The sequence below is a fragment of the Manacus vitellinus genome, unplaced genomic scaffold, assembly GCF_001715985.3.
Source record: "Manacus vitellinus isolate BGI_N305 unplaced genomic scaffold, ASM171598v3 scaffold_18_pilon, whole genome shotgun sequence".
NCBI lineage: Eukaryota > Metazoa > Chordata > Aves > Passeriformes > Pipridae > Manacus > Manacus vitellinus.
The window spans coordinates 543,788-559,145 of record NW_021939324.1 but is presented as its reverse complement, the minus strand read 5'-3'; the positions used below and the strand labels follow the sequence as shown (position 1 = coordinate 559,145).

General features: G+C 39.2%; 1 protein-coding gene across 5 annotated transcripts in view; it reads right to left on the bottom strand.

The window, feature by feature from the left end:
* NIPBL (NIPBL cohesin loading factor) overlaps positions 1–13,922 on the bottom strand; it is a 163,928-nt gene extending 150,006 nt beyond the window's left edge. For 4 of the 5 annotated variants that reach the window (XM_018070271.2, XM_018070277.2, XM_018070274.2 and 1 more), the window contains exon 1: positions 3,084–3,566. The gene's annotated coding sequence lies outside the window, so the exon portion shown is untranslated. Of the gene's footprint in view, positions 1–3,083; positions 3,567–4,504; positions 4,613–12,246; positions 12,399–13,885 lie in introns of those variants that run through there. The other variant, XM_018070272.2, reaches the window with a different exon arrangement.
* Between the last annotated feature and the right edge of the window lie 1,436 nt (positions 13,923–15,358).

The following is a 15,358-nucleotide window of genomic DNA, read 5'->3' as shown; positions in this document are numbered from 1 at the left end:
CATTCATGAATAGTATACACAATCCAAAATAATTTCTAGAAATCATAAATTTGAGAATTTGAAAACTTGATTTCTTTCTTAGGTCTAGATATTCAGGATAGAAGTATTTTTTTTTTCTCTTTAGTTACTGTTCTGTTGCTCCTAAATCAAAATTTAAACATTTCAAATGAAAAAAAAAATAAAAAAAATTTTAATTGTATTCCTGTTCTTCCTTCTTTGTTTTTAACAATTAAAGAATTATCTTTTATTGACACCAATAGACTTCAGGGAAATATTTTTTGAGACAACTTCAGGTAAAATATTTAAGAAGTGAAGAGGGGAAAAAATAACCAAACCTGTACACAGGAAACAAATTCAAAATATACAAAGTAGCCAAAAGTACAAAATAAAAGGTAGCAAGAAGTATTTTCCTCTTTTTGTTAAAATAATTGTTACAACTAACATCTTGAGAATAATTAATTTTGTATTTCTAGAACATCAACAAAGTAACTACATCTCCTTTAAGCAGCTAGCTGTTGTGATAAACAATGGACCAGTACAAACTCCAAACATCAAGGGAAAAGTAGTATGAAAGTGCCACAGGCCTGCCTCAACACACACACACATGTGCACACACTCTCTTAAATGTGCTAAAAAACACAATCTAAAAGAAAAATAAGTCCTCTTATAAATATTTCAACATTAAATATTTCTATAAAAATACATACATTATGATAAAGCAATTAATTCAGGATTAACCACATACAGTTCACAAGAAAAAAAAAAAACTGATTATAAATAAAAATAGACAACATTTTACATTTCCCCTTATAAATACACCTACTTTTCATTCCAGAAAACTGTATGTGTTCTGATTAAAAAAAAAAAAAAAAAAAAAAAAAAGGGTGCTGTAAACACAACCACACAACCCAGGCAAGATAAACTTGACAGGAACTATGTAACTACAGTAGCTCATTTCCTGCTCATATCTGGATATATTTAAAGCAAACCTCCCCAAATGAAAAAATAAGTCAGGAAAGTTCACTACTGTTAGCTTAATAAACCCATTTTTGTTAGAACGGGAGCTGCCTGAAACAGAGACGAAAGAAATGCTAGAGCTGATGTCGCTTCCTGATGATGAAAACTACCCAAGAACTACAACTACTTCTGTACAGTCCTTTCTTCCCTGTAAAGTTGAGTTACACTCAGCCTTCATTCACGCTACAGGCCACAAGAAAACAGCAATTCCGCTGTTACACACTGAGGTGGGGACAGTTAGAGACTACTGGTGGCTCCCTCTGCAATTCACAAAGTTTAAAAATAAAAAGCTGCTTTTTCGAAGTGTAAATGGTTCCTCTCCACGCACGTAGGCCTGAGGCCCTGTTGCAAACAGTGTCTAACAGGACCAGGCAGCACAAAGACAGGAATGGGAGATTAGTGGGAGGAAGGGAGGCCAGGATTGGGGCTCAGCAGGATCTTCTGGCTTTTTAAAATTCAAACTGCTCCCTGACCAATACAAATCACGGACACGCTACTGACTACTACACGGATTTACAGCATTAAAAACACGCCTTCTACGTGACAGCTTTATTAACTTGACCCTTTTAAACATGTATCAGGACACGCGGGAGGCACGATAGCACAGTTTTATTTATAAGACTCTTAACACAATGCACCAGAAAGTTACTCAGTTAGATACGGTAACCATGTATTACTACAACAAATCTACCTGAACAACTAAAAAACCTGCTGAAAAATGGGCAAATGATGTAATGTTGATACTTGTTTGCCATTTACAAAATTCCTTTCTAAGTGAAAGATGAAAACTTTGTATCTTAAAATTTCCTGCAATTATGTAATTTCTGCAGGAGTATTTTTATTGGTTCACAGGGTGTTTGTTTTAAATCTACCTCAATTTTCAGTAACACTCACAACTCGACCACTTCCAGGTCCAAGATATACTTTACTGTAAATCAGCTACCATCTATTTATAAAGACCTGACACTCATCAACAGTCATTTTCGAAACACATTTGACCTATTAAAATGACACCTAATTACATATTCAAACATCATGGACACAAACAGCCAATAACAACCTTGGGGTCTCAAAGTGATATGGCCTGATAAGAAAGGATGATACTTTTTAAGCATTCCTCACTTTTCCCTTAATTAAATTTACGTTTGATTCTCAAGTCCTTCGGGTAAGATCCCATCTTCACCTTGGTCCCTTAAATGTCATAAACGCAGCACTTTACACACGATCCCTTGCCTGTTTTCTGTTTGCTAGTATTCCTTCTAAATTTAATACATATTCCTGTAATGTATACAGCACACAGACACTGAGATTGTGTGGAGTACCTGATACAATATGCCTGTCTATCTGTATTTCCTGGGTCTGCAGGTGTCCGTGTTGTGTCAATCATCCTGAAGCACTATTTTATGCTATAAATATACTAAGTTATTAACACACTAATCAATAATATTATTTAGAGATTGAACATCTGCACATTATAAAATCAAAAGCACTCAAACTTTTGAATGTTCAGAATGCAGTTGGTTAGAAGGAGAAGGTAACAGTGAAGAGAGGTGATATTTTTGTTCCAGGGTATATACATTATCTCTCTTCCCCTATTCCTCCACTTAGCCCTGGCCCACTTCAGAGGACTATCTGCGCTGGGACCTTCCTTTCTTGCCCTCAGTGAAGTTGTAAATATGGCAAAGCATCAGTGCACATTTGCGACTAATTGTATTGTTTCCTCCTCCTCCTCCTCCTGCTCTTCTCGGGTTGAGGCCTGTCACTGAGCAGCCGCTTCGCCTTTCTAATCCCCGAGCTGGAGTAAAGGCGCTGGCCGGCGGGCCTGCGCCCTCCGCCGGGCCTGGGCCTCCCGGCAGCCCGGCAGGAACCAACCTCCTCCGCCAGACCCGAGCGAGCAGGAAGGGGGGCTGCGAAATAAACACCTCCAGTTGCCACTTACTCCCCTGTACCCCGGGTAACAGCTAATCCCCCTCTGCTCCCGACAGTGCTGGGCCGCCGGGCTGGGAGGCCCGGCCCGCTGCTGGAGAGGGCAGGGAGGGGAAGGGGAGACAAGGAGGGGGGATTACCTGAGCAAATCGGCGTCTGAATCCAACGAGAATCCGAGTGAGGGGGAGAGAAATCCGCCCCCCTCCCTCCTCAGAGGAGCCGCCGCCGCCCGCCGCTGGGCCGCCGCCCGCCGCCGCGGAGCAAGAGGAGGAGGGGAGATAATATAACAACAATAATCCGGCCGGGAGGGGGGCTGGCTCCTCTTCCGTCTCCTCCTCAGTGCAGCGAACATGTAGAGCCGGGGGGTGTGCGGCCGAGGCAAATCCCTTCCCCCCGAGCCTCCTTCACAACATCAACACGGGCCGGGCCGCGCCGAAACCGGTTTCCGAGCCGCGCTCCGAGCGGGGGGGAGCGGGGGGTGGCCGGGGGGCAGCGCTGCCAAGGGGCCGCCGCCGCCGCCGCTCCCTCCGAGAGTGCGAGCGCAGGAGGGCGGGGAGGGGCGGCCTGGGCACGGTGAGTCGGTACCCAGCGGGGGGGCAGGGGGAGAGGAGGGCGAGGAGGAGGAGGGGAAGGAACCTGTGTGTGTCTCTCTCGCTCCCTCTCAGAACAAAATGCCGACCGGAAGTGCAGCGGCAGGAATGACTCCTCTCACCGGCGCCAAACAAACAGCCAGCCCCCCCCTTCCCTCCGCTGCCTCCTCCGCTCGATCGCTCCCCTCGCTCCACCGCGCCGCTTCCGCCGCCGCAGCTGGAGTGGCTCCCCTCGCCTCGCCCGCGGAGCCTCCGCTGCGTGGCTCTTCTCCCTCCCCACCCCTCCGGCTGCCGCACGAGTTTCTCTTTCCTTTTTTTCTTTTCTTTACTTCCCCCCCCCCTCCTGCTGCGCGGAACGAGACCGAAGTTTAAGCTTAAGCCTGCCCTGAGAGGATTTGTGAAGAAAGGACCGTCGGAAAAAACCCACACGTTTTGGTGATTATTTTTTGTCTTGCCTAAGGATGGTGGGGAGGAGGAGGAGGAGGACTGCAAAATGCCGCTCGCAGGAGGCAGACCTGGAAAGGCGCCTTAAAATGAATCCTCAAAGGCGGCAGCCCCAGCGGGTGGGACACTCGTCCGAGTTACTATTGCCGCTCATGTCTGTCTTTGTGGATGTGAGAGGCCGCGCCGCAGGAACCGAAACACCCGCGGCTGAAAGCGTTGCCGGGGCGAGGGATTTCCAGGTGGACATACCGAACGGGAGTGGCTTTCAAAAAACACCTTTTTGGACGGGGACAATACTGATGTTCAGGTGAAATGTCCTTCGCTGGAGGCTGATGCTCCACCGCCACCAGATTTACGGGAAATATTTTAATTGTGTGTTGTGAAGGAGTGTTTGCAGAAAGAGAATGTCCTAATATGAAAGACTTTATGGTGTTCCGCTATACAGGTAAAACTGAATAATGATAGCACAGGATAAAAATGAAGGAGCATTTATATCCGATTAATTAACTATATCTTTTAGTACTCACTTAATGTCGTTTTGCTGCTCAGTACTTGGACAAAAATCCCTTCATTTCTAGAGGAAGCATTGCTTGTCTGTCGACTTCAGGATTCAGCTGGACACAGCTGTTAATACCCTGTGACATATAAACACACCCTTTCAGCGCTGGATGGATGTTATTTGCACAAAGGGATAATATCTTACACCAATGCACTTGAATCTTTCCAACACTTAGGATTTTCAGAATAGCGCTCTGTCTTTAGTACAGATTTTAAATGCCTCTCAAGCTTAAACTGCTACTAAATTCTTAATTTTGGATGAATCAAAGTTCGTTTTACAAGCATATGTGTTTTTGTTTGAGAGTACATAAATGAATATGGCACTAGAGAATATGGTAATTAAGTACCAGAAATACTAATATCTACTGGCTCATATATATACTGGAGATAGAGTAAACTGAGCTCTGAAAAAAATCTATTCCATACCTTTGTTCCTGTTAATATAAAAGGCCCCAATCTTATAATCGTTTATGCATTTACAACTTGAAGTTATCCATGTGAAATAAAGGGAAATAGTTGGTTTGCAAATGAAGTGTGTGTGTTCTTAGGTCTTTGCACTTAATTTCATATGTTGCAACTCTGTAACTCAAGGGGGAAACTATTTACCTTCTCTTGGTAACAAATTAAATTTAATGAACTACCTATCTGGAGTTCACGTACCCCTATATGTGTGTATTTATATATCTATGAATTCTCAGGAAAATGTAATTCTAAAATTAAAAAGTTAGCCCAGGAATACTACTTCAATCTACTTCTAACTGATTGTTATCAATTCATGTTGATGGAGTCTTTCTGTGATTTTAATAATTTATTTATATAATTATTTTTTCTCAATTGGTAAATTAATATGTAAATAAAATATAAATACTAAAATTTCAATTTTCAAATGCCAAACATGATTTAGACAGTACAAACATTATGGTAACTAAGAGACGACACCTATTTGACTACAGTTTCAGTGAGAGTGTCACTGGACCATTTTATGCTTTATAATACTGTTCAACTAAAAGAATTTGTAGAAATGGCTATTTTATCTGAGTACTATGTTGTATTATCTACACATGAAAACAACTAATTCAAGCCATTAGTTCTTTTAGAAGGTCATGTGTGACACATATGGGCAAATCAGGATTGTTTTTTCCTTAAAGAAAATTAAATATTTTTTATTCCATTAGATATTACTCTAATCTACCTTTTAAAATGAAAGATCAAATTCTTTGACTGCATTTAGACAAGTGGCTCCTTTTATTTCTCTTCAAAAGCCCACTCACAGCAATTTATTGCAGAATGGAGGCTCACTATGTTCCTAAAAATACTTCAGTATGCACAGGGTTCATCTCATTATGCCTGAAATGGCCAGAAAAAGTGATAAATCAAGTATTTCAGATTACCTGAAAACTCTTGTAAGATCCTTTAAAAACCTTATTTCTGTTCCAGGCCTTAGTCATGGGGTGGGGATAGTCCTAATCTATATGGGAGGAGCTATGCAGTCATGCAGCCCTGACTGTGGCACACTGAGGAGCACACGCTGCCTGAACAAAGCTGGTCGCAGTGTGGAGGAGGGCAGAGCTCCCTGAATTCCCCTGACAAATCCACATCTATATAGTCCAGAAAATGAACTGCAAGTTTCAGGGTAAAGCTTTAGAACCTAATCCTGCTCCTTTTGATGTCAAGGGAGAATGTGCCTTTTGCCCCAAACCAATGACTGTGTTCCCATAGATTTAAGCTGTTTACACAGTCTGTTATTCTGAAACTGGCTTCTTGTTCTTCAAAGAGTATTCTAATTCAAAAGGCAGAAATTAAAAACTGTTTTTAAAACATATTTCTCAAGCAATTTTCATAAAATATATGGAAAGCTGTAGGTATGCCTCTTGCTGCTGTTTACAACTGCATACTGAGATAAGCTTTCCAGATGCAAAGATAATATTTGTTGCAATTAGAGAAGAGACCTCTTTGCCCTCTTTATTCTGATGTTAAACTTCCCTGACTGCTACATGTTGTTATTCAGCTTCATAAATTATGGACAGCATGTAATACTGGAGTAAAAATACAACTTTTACTTAGATGTGATTGTTTTCTTAGATGTTATTGTTGTAATTTGAATTTTTTTTTTCTGTAAAATGTATTGTGCTTTTCCATTTCCATTTCTTTAAGGGCCATTATAACACTCAGGTACCTGTCATTTTAAGTTGTTGATGGGATACTCAAACATTGTTATCTTTACATTTTAGTAATTTACAGGTAGTACGTATTTCCAGATAGATTTTTGAAATAAATGACATGTCAGTAAAATAATTTTAAAATTAAGATTGTATATTTTTTATATTTTCTCAATAATTAAAAAGAACTTTCCTATAAAAAGTGGGAGCTTGTTATCTGAAGGTAATACAGTAATGCAATCATTAGCCATCATCCTAAATTTAAGTGTTCAAATTATTTAGAATCTGGTGTTAAGGCTGGACCACAACAGTGCACAGGAAGAATGTAATAATGTATTCTGTATGACAATTAATATAAAGTTATGTTCTTTGCATTGACTTTAGTTCACAGGAGCAAATAATAGCACCATGTAATTGATTAACTGGAAAATATTCATTGTGCAAAGTAAGCAACCTATACATGAGGCCTCCAGTGGTACAGGTTAAATAATAAGCCAAGGAAGCTGGGAGACTGAGAAGTAAAATATTTGTTCGGTGACTTGCTGTAAGCTTACAACTTCATGGGGACTACTGATTTAGGGTTTTTTCCCTGACAAGCCAGGTGGAGGTAATTTTTTTCCTTCTTCTAATTATTTAGCTTAATTTACTAAAAAAAGTTTAATATGAAATTAAATAATACTTTCTCATTTTTTTCTAAATGACAAACTTGCATCTACCGTGTTAAGAATCTGCTTCTATTTGTATAGGATATGAATTTTATGGCAGGTATATCTATTAAAATGTATAATTGTATCCATGTGGAACAAAAGGCAGAAGACAAAACTTTTGTACTTTCACTTGAATGTTGAAGTAAGCTCTTGATTATGCAAGGCACTAAGGATTCTGAATAAAGTTAATGTAAAACACATAATTCAGACTATAAAACATACATAATAAATAAAATATAGTGATAGACTGCTGGACAAGTAGACTGTCCCGGTATTGTTACGTTAGGGCCATAAGAACAGACATAACAAGTTAAAGCCCTTAATTTTGTAGGGAAGATAAATGGTCAGTTACGTACTGTCATAGCAAGCAATCTGAAATCTGGCCAAAGATGCTCCTTAGGCTCTTTCCTGTGGATTCACCACTGCTGAATTTCAGAAAGGAAGAGGGTATCATTCCAGTATTGTATGTTAGCTACATAAGAAATCCTGTGCAATTTCACATAAGGGGGCTGTTGAGGGCCACTGTGGATAATTTTAAGAGATAAATATAAAAACATTCAGGCTTTTTTTTCTCTCCACTTTTTAAGATGTAAAGCTAAATCAATACAGAGCTTCACAAGCCGGCAAGTAAATGTGGACATTCATCTTCTGGTAAAGGACAGAAGCTGAAAATTAAGGACCATTGTATTCAGCACAAGATGAAAGTCATACTTGCATGGATTAAAGTAATCTGAGAATATTATAACATGCTTCAGATGCCTTGCCACTCCATTTTTAATGAACTTGCCAGTAAAGAGAATACGTAAGACACAGATATGCTTATCTATATCATGTAGGTTAAAAAAGCTTCTTGGGCTCAGGCCTTTAAAAACTGCTTCTTCGGAAGAAAGCAGAACTTTTCTGTTCTTCGGATACTGAAGTGTTAACTACCTCAGCCAAAAGATTCAATAGCTACATATAAAAGAACAGGTTAAACATGCCTGGGACTGTTCTCTGGCATTGGGGCTGGTAACCACATAATGTTTTATGCTTGTATTATTAAACCCTTCTATTCTTCAGAACAGGATAGTCACCTGCATGTATTGGGAATGGTTCCTGACTCACACTAACTTCTAAACTGTACACAGGAATTGTTTAGGAAAGTGCTAACTGGCAAGCTTTAAGCTTGTGCCAAGGTTAGTTTGAACACTTTAGAACACAATTTTTAGACAAATTATTTCCAATGTCCATGCATGTTTCATTTACATTGCATTTTACAAACACACCTCTGGCAATCTCCTGGAATTGATTAGCCAAAAGAAAGGTAAGAAACTGTGGTCCCCCATCTAGAGATAAATCACATTCATATTTCCAATTATTTCTTTATTGAAGCAATTAATTACCTGATTTTTTATCTAGAAACCTGACAAAAGAGAGTTGATTGAAATTTGGCTATCGTTAGATGTTTGTTCATGTGAAGTGAAGCCATTTTAAAAAGTCATACACACTGTAACCTGCAGCAGATGTCCCTTTTTATTTTAGACATCCTGTGGCCCTTATGAAAGGATGTTACAGTGAGAACAGGAAGAGAAAACACACATTGTGCAAGAAATGAAATAAAGGCAAGCAACTTTTGCACTCCTGAAGCTTATGGCTGTAAACATCAATTTGTAATGAAAATTACTTCTAAAGTGCAATTTATTGATTTTAAGATAAGAATGGGAAAGGAGTAAGGATAAATAAACATCACTGGTGATTTTCTGAATGCTGAGTATTCCTCTTATAAGTTCCATTATATATATTATTACATTTTTTAACTGGACATGTGCTGGACATTTGCTTCTCTCAGTATGGCCACAGGGATAAATATCAGTACATCTGGTTTGTCAGGACTTCAGAAGATTTGTGGGTGCTTCATTAGTGAGCCAGAAAGCAGTATAAACTTGTCACTGCAGAGTTGCAATACTGCACATTCTGAAGGGCAAAGCCTTTTTAAAATTTTTGTTTAAACTTTTGACAGGGACAATAAGTGGTCCATAAAACTGACCTGTTAACCTAGAGAAGCTAAAATTAAATAGAAATAAATGTCTCTGCCTAGGTGATCCAACCTGGTTGTAATAAAGAAAAAAAGGACTGAAAGAAGAATATACCTTTTAGGAATGATTAGCATGGAATTCTCAAAAAAACACAACTAAAAAATCACATTAAAACAATGTGATTTTTTCTGGATCGTGACATATTTAAATTCTAGTGTTGATGTTTAAATTCCTGTATTTATCCTCCCATTGTTTTAAAATTCATAGTCAACTTCCTCAGGTTTTGTAAATGTAGTTGATCTTACAAAAGAAAAACAGTATAGAAATCTCTGGCCTAAGAGGTATATATCTGGAGAAATTACACGATAAGCATGAGCATTTTTTCTAAAGCTTATAGGAAAGTACAAATAATATAAAAATCTTGATGACAGTGAAAGACCACTAGTGTGCACAGCATTCTTAATTTATGTTAATTTACAGTTTTGAATGATTACTGAACATTTTGTAGGTTTGCCAATTTTCTCTACTGTTGACTGCATTCCAGTGCAAGTACTCATGTGAGAGATGATACAGTGACCCTCCTAAAGAGGCTGCAAACTGTATACCTGTGCTTTTGCTAATATGTTTTCTATGCTATGTTTTCCATGGGATCAACTCTCTGTTATCCATAAAATTGCTGTTAGATAAAACATATTCCATCAACTTGTCATAGAAAGTGCTCTTCAAAATCACTGTAAGAAGAAGTTTAACTTTCTGACAAAAGAACAGCCTCCACGAGAACATGGGTACACGTTACAACCAAAAACAAAGACACGTGTGGTTGGCACATGTTTTGTTGGATATTTGAGGACAGGCGTGTGTGAGAAAAAAAATGCAGAAAAGATGCAGAGAAGACACAGAAACCCATACACAGGCCTGAGCAATGGCTGGGAATGTAGCTGTAAGAAAAACAGAGCAAGAGAGATTCAAGATGACTATCAACAAAAAATGACCTGAGACTTCAGGTGAAACTTTCATGTGGTTTCAGAGGAAAAGAACATACACACAATCTTCATAAACAGAGTGCACCCAAACATCTGATGCCATCATATATTTTTTCTGACTAGAAACACTGCACTAGCCATTCAAGTCAAGGCAGGTAAGAATACATTGCCAATTTTAAAGACAGTTGCGTTCTAAATAGATGCAAAAATTAAAATAACTTGGTAGCATTCAAAATATGAATTTTCCCATCAGGAAAATATATCCACATACACCACAAAATGTGTTTTATACTTTCATTCGCTAGATTTTTGCCTAAACTTACTCACTATTTTCATACCTTCCATGGTTCCATTGCTGTTTCCCCTCATTTGCAGATTAAAGTCAGTGTTTTGTTTACTCCAGGCTACACTAGTGATTACTCTCTTCTGGTCAAAGTACTTTTTTTTCTCCTGCATTTCCTTAGGCAATGTTTATCTTTTCTCTGCCATTAGACTGAGTTCTCCCTAATATTGTGGATTGTTTTCTTCTTTCTTGCTCCCACAGATAGAGGCAGTATATAAAAGCCCTTATTTTCTTTATTTTCCTATTTTGACTCTTCTTCTTTGGAAAAAATAATCGAAGACACGAACCTCTTCATGTTCTTAAAGAATGACTGTCTTAAAAAGGATGCCTCTATAAGCTGGTTTTCTATTTTTAGAAAAGAAATTTTAGCGTAAGCCTCTATCTTACTGGTTTTATTTTTTTTCCTCTTCATTGTGTTTATGGAATAGCCAAATGCCCATAGAGGCAAAAGAAGAATGTACTGTGAGTAGACAATGAATGGAAAACTCTCTTTGGTGGGTACATAATTTTAGTACTATAGAAAAAGTATTTGTGATCCAATAATTTTTGGATAAAAAGTTGCTAAAAGAGATTGCTTGTGAAAACCATGCTTATAAAATTTCTATTTATAGTATGGCATAAAAAGTACTTACATGAAAAACTTTCACAAAAAATGTTATTTATCTGCAGACCTAAAAATATGATCTTTCCTTTTTTCATTTTTTCCCCCTTAATTTGAGAAACTTCATTTAGACCACTAAAATAAAAATAAAAAAATAAAAAATAATAATAAAAAAAATAAAATAAATAAAAAAATAAAATATTTATTTTATTTAAAATGTCAATGTTGTGCTGTTTTTATGATTGTCTGGAAACAACTAAGCACACTGCTAAACTTGGATGTTGCCTCATAATCTTCAGAAGTACTGAAGTTGACTGTCCAACCCAGGGACATGCTAAGCAGACACGTGATCCACATCTGAGCTTTCCTTAAGAATGAAAAAGTGGTCACCTAAACAATTAGTAATAGAAGTCTAGGCAGTTTGTTTCATTTTTAAAAACTAGATTTATAAGGGTAAATGCAGCTTTTTCTAGTCCATTTGAATTTTGAATGGGAAGTATCATGCCTTATTTTACAGTTAGTCATGACATTCTTATGGTCACCTTATTTTCTACATCTTCTCATTAATACCAACTAGAACATGAAAAGTAAGAAAAATGCTTAGTATTCCTGTGTCATTGATGATTAACTCAAAAATATTATAAGGCCTATGGGGGAAGGAGTGTCACACACATATTTGGTAGCCTCTCTGTGAGGGTTTGTTTCATTATGATGAACACTGTATTACATATCAATCTGATGACCTTCATGGTGTTATGAAGTTAGTATAAAACCACATAACAGTTGAATATTCAAGATCTATCAAACTGATCAGCAGTTACATCTTCTTCCTCCTTCTCACTCCTTTAATAATCTTCCCTCCCAACAATAAAATTGTGTATATTTAAATGAAGATTTTCTTACCAGGCCTCTACAAGCTTTACCCTCTTCTAAAAGCAGTTCAGAGATTTCTATATGAGACTTCTTTATGGCTGGTGCTCTTCACATGTAATAGATATAATCTGTCCAGTTCCCAAAAATTTCATTCAAAATGCTATATACTGATGCCAAAATGCCTGAAATAGAAAATTTCACATGTAATTTCAGGGAAGTTATAGAGCTGTAATAAGCTGGCTATAGGAATACAACTACATATTTAGGTAGCTGTAGAATAAGAGTTAATTATTGTCCTTGTTTTTTCCATTTGCAGAAATTTAAAGGATAAGTTCTTACGACTCTGTATGTGCCAAGCAAAAAGTTACAGCACTATTAATATAATAGGTTTCCTCCAGCATACACACTTCCCTTTGATTGCAAAAACATACTGCAACTTTTTAATTAAGTGCTATTTTTGGTTATATGTTAATGAAGAGCTCAAAAAAGGCTCTGGATTGCTAGCCTAGTGCACTGAAATCCTTATTTAGCCACAAAAACAAACAGTGCAGGAATAATGATTATAGCAAACTTCCTGGTGCTGTTTCACGGGTGAACCCCAGAGGGACCCAGAAGGTTATAATGTACTTCAATTTCTTACATATTTCTCTGGAATATGTGGACTCTCCACCTATATCATGTTACCACAGTATTACTGCTCGTACTGCTCAGCTGTTACTTAGGAGTAACTAGGCAGACAAGAAATCTTCTTATAAACAACACAGAAGAAAATACGTTACAAAAATTAATTTGGCTTCCCACAGACAATGCAACTCCTATTCACTTATTTTATGCTCCAGATTTGTTTATTCTCTGTGGGTTTGGTCTGCTTTTAAGTTTCATAGTTTCTCAGAGGAAGTGGGCTTGGCATTTTATAGTTGCCTGGGAAGCATTGCCCATGCCTGTGATTCCGCAGAAATATTTTTAGTATGATGGAAGGCTCTCCTATGTTTATCACTAATAGCTGCTCATAAACCAGCTCCTTCATAACACTTGAAGTGTACTCAGTTTCCTCCTGTCTAGGCACAGACCTAAGAACCCAGTTCCTCGCTTTCTTGAGAACCTCTTATCGTTAATGGGAAAAAAAAAAAAAAAGTCTGAGGTGTTTTTTTTCCCTACACTAACGTACTAAATCGATCCTAAAGAACACAGTCAAAGTCTCTAAGACACTCCAAAGCACTGGTGTGAGCAGATGCCTAAGGACGCCCTCAGCCCGTTCCCGAACCGCCTGGGGCGTATCTCAGCGCCGGCTCCCTAACACCGCCTCAGATATACGGCCGAGTTACTGGGCGTTTATGCTTAGGACTCCCAAGCCTGTTTGCCACACCTCTTCCACGGGGCTCGGCACGACAGATTATATTATTATTATTTGCACCAGAGAAAGCCACTGACCCCCTGACCGAGCAGCACCCCGGGCTGCCCCGGCCGCTTCCCGCGCCTTTGTCACCTCAGAACCCTCCTGCCGTCACCGCTCCCCCGCCCGCCCTTCCTCCTCTCCTCCCAGTCCTGCTCAGGCAAACGAGGCCTGTTACAAGCAGCCGGTGAGGAGAACAGCTCTTGTGATGCTGGAAGGAGAAATTAAAGTGTATCTAAAACTCCTAAAGCGCCCTGCGAGCCCCAAACACGCTACCGGGGTGCCGCCTCGCCTCCTCCCTCAGACCGGGCTGAGCGCAACTTGCCCACGCAGGAGAATGGACAGAAGTGCCTTCAGGATTTTACCTCAGGTCCACTCCTTTTACTTCGCAGACCTGCTTCTCGTGCTTTATAATGACCGTCTGTTGCTCTCCTTTTGGAGTATTGGCGTTATTTTATAAAGAATAATTAACAACGTATAAGTGGGTTCCCCCTCGCCAGGCAATGGAACCGCCCGCCGGGTTCCTGGAGCCGAGGCTCCGAGTTTAACCCGTTTCCTGCCGAATCCCAAAGGCTCTGCCTGGTGGACGAAGGTGGGATCCTGCCTCGGGTTCTGCTGCCCTGGAACACCGCGGGCAGGTTCGGGTGGTGAGGACAGCTGCATACAGGCGTTGTGAAACGGGAGAGCGACCACCACATCCTCAAAACGGACTTAAATGCCATCAGGTAAAGTCATCTCACATGTTTTCTTTGTAGTGTTTGGAAACGTGTGACAATGCTCAAATAGTGATTCGGGAAACTGTTGTTTGGTTGGTTGGTTGGTTTTGGTTTTCGGGGTTTTTTTTCATGATTGCCAGTGGAGAACTCTGTAGCCCCTGCATGGCACCTACCTGCCCCCCAGGTGAGCAATCTCCTCACCCCTGGAGACGGAGCATTGTCAGCCAGAGCAGCTGCTCCCATCAGGTGGGCTCAGTCACCTTTCAGAAACTTTTCTTTTTAGCAATATCTGCAGAAATTGAGGTGTCCTGGCCCTGAGACTTTATCGTCTTGACCTGCAGTCCTGGCCTTGCATTTCTCAATTTAATATCTAAGGTAAGACAGTATGGATTTTGATATACAGTCTTTCCCAGTTGCAGTTGCTGAGAGACTACAGAAAATTGTAGTAAATTACTTCTTAACATAGTGTAATGCAAGGAGTCATTTAGCTCAAATTTCTCTTTCTTTGACTATTCCTCCATTTCTCTATTCCTTCTTCTCCTCATTTTCAAGTGGCCATTCAATTCCTCAAAAATCTTCAGTTATACCAAACAAAAGTAAAAAAACTCTTTCAATTTATCCTCAGTTCTTAGTCTCTTCAGTTTCTTGACTCTATTAAACACTAGAAACCCCATTTCCCTTCCTCAGATTGTCTTCTAGGTTCATATCATTGGATCCTTTGGGAGTTTTCCCTGACCCTAATGCCTGCAATTAAATGTTTTTCTTTCAGTATCTTCCATCTTTGACATATTTTCCAGATGAAGGTTCCTTCTCAGAACCTTTTTCTTTCCATTGTTTTATTCTCTGATTCCCACAGGATAATGATCTGAACCGTAATGAACTGTATGGTAAGATCCATTTACATATTTTAGGAAGAAAGGAGGTATATAGCTTAAAGTAAATGCAGAAGAAAAATTGTTACTTTTACTCCAAGTTATTAAGGTTATTAGGCATGTATTGGTAGCAGGGAACATGTGGAAAGACTTAGGTCAGA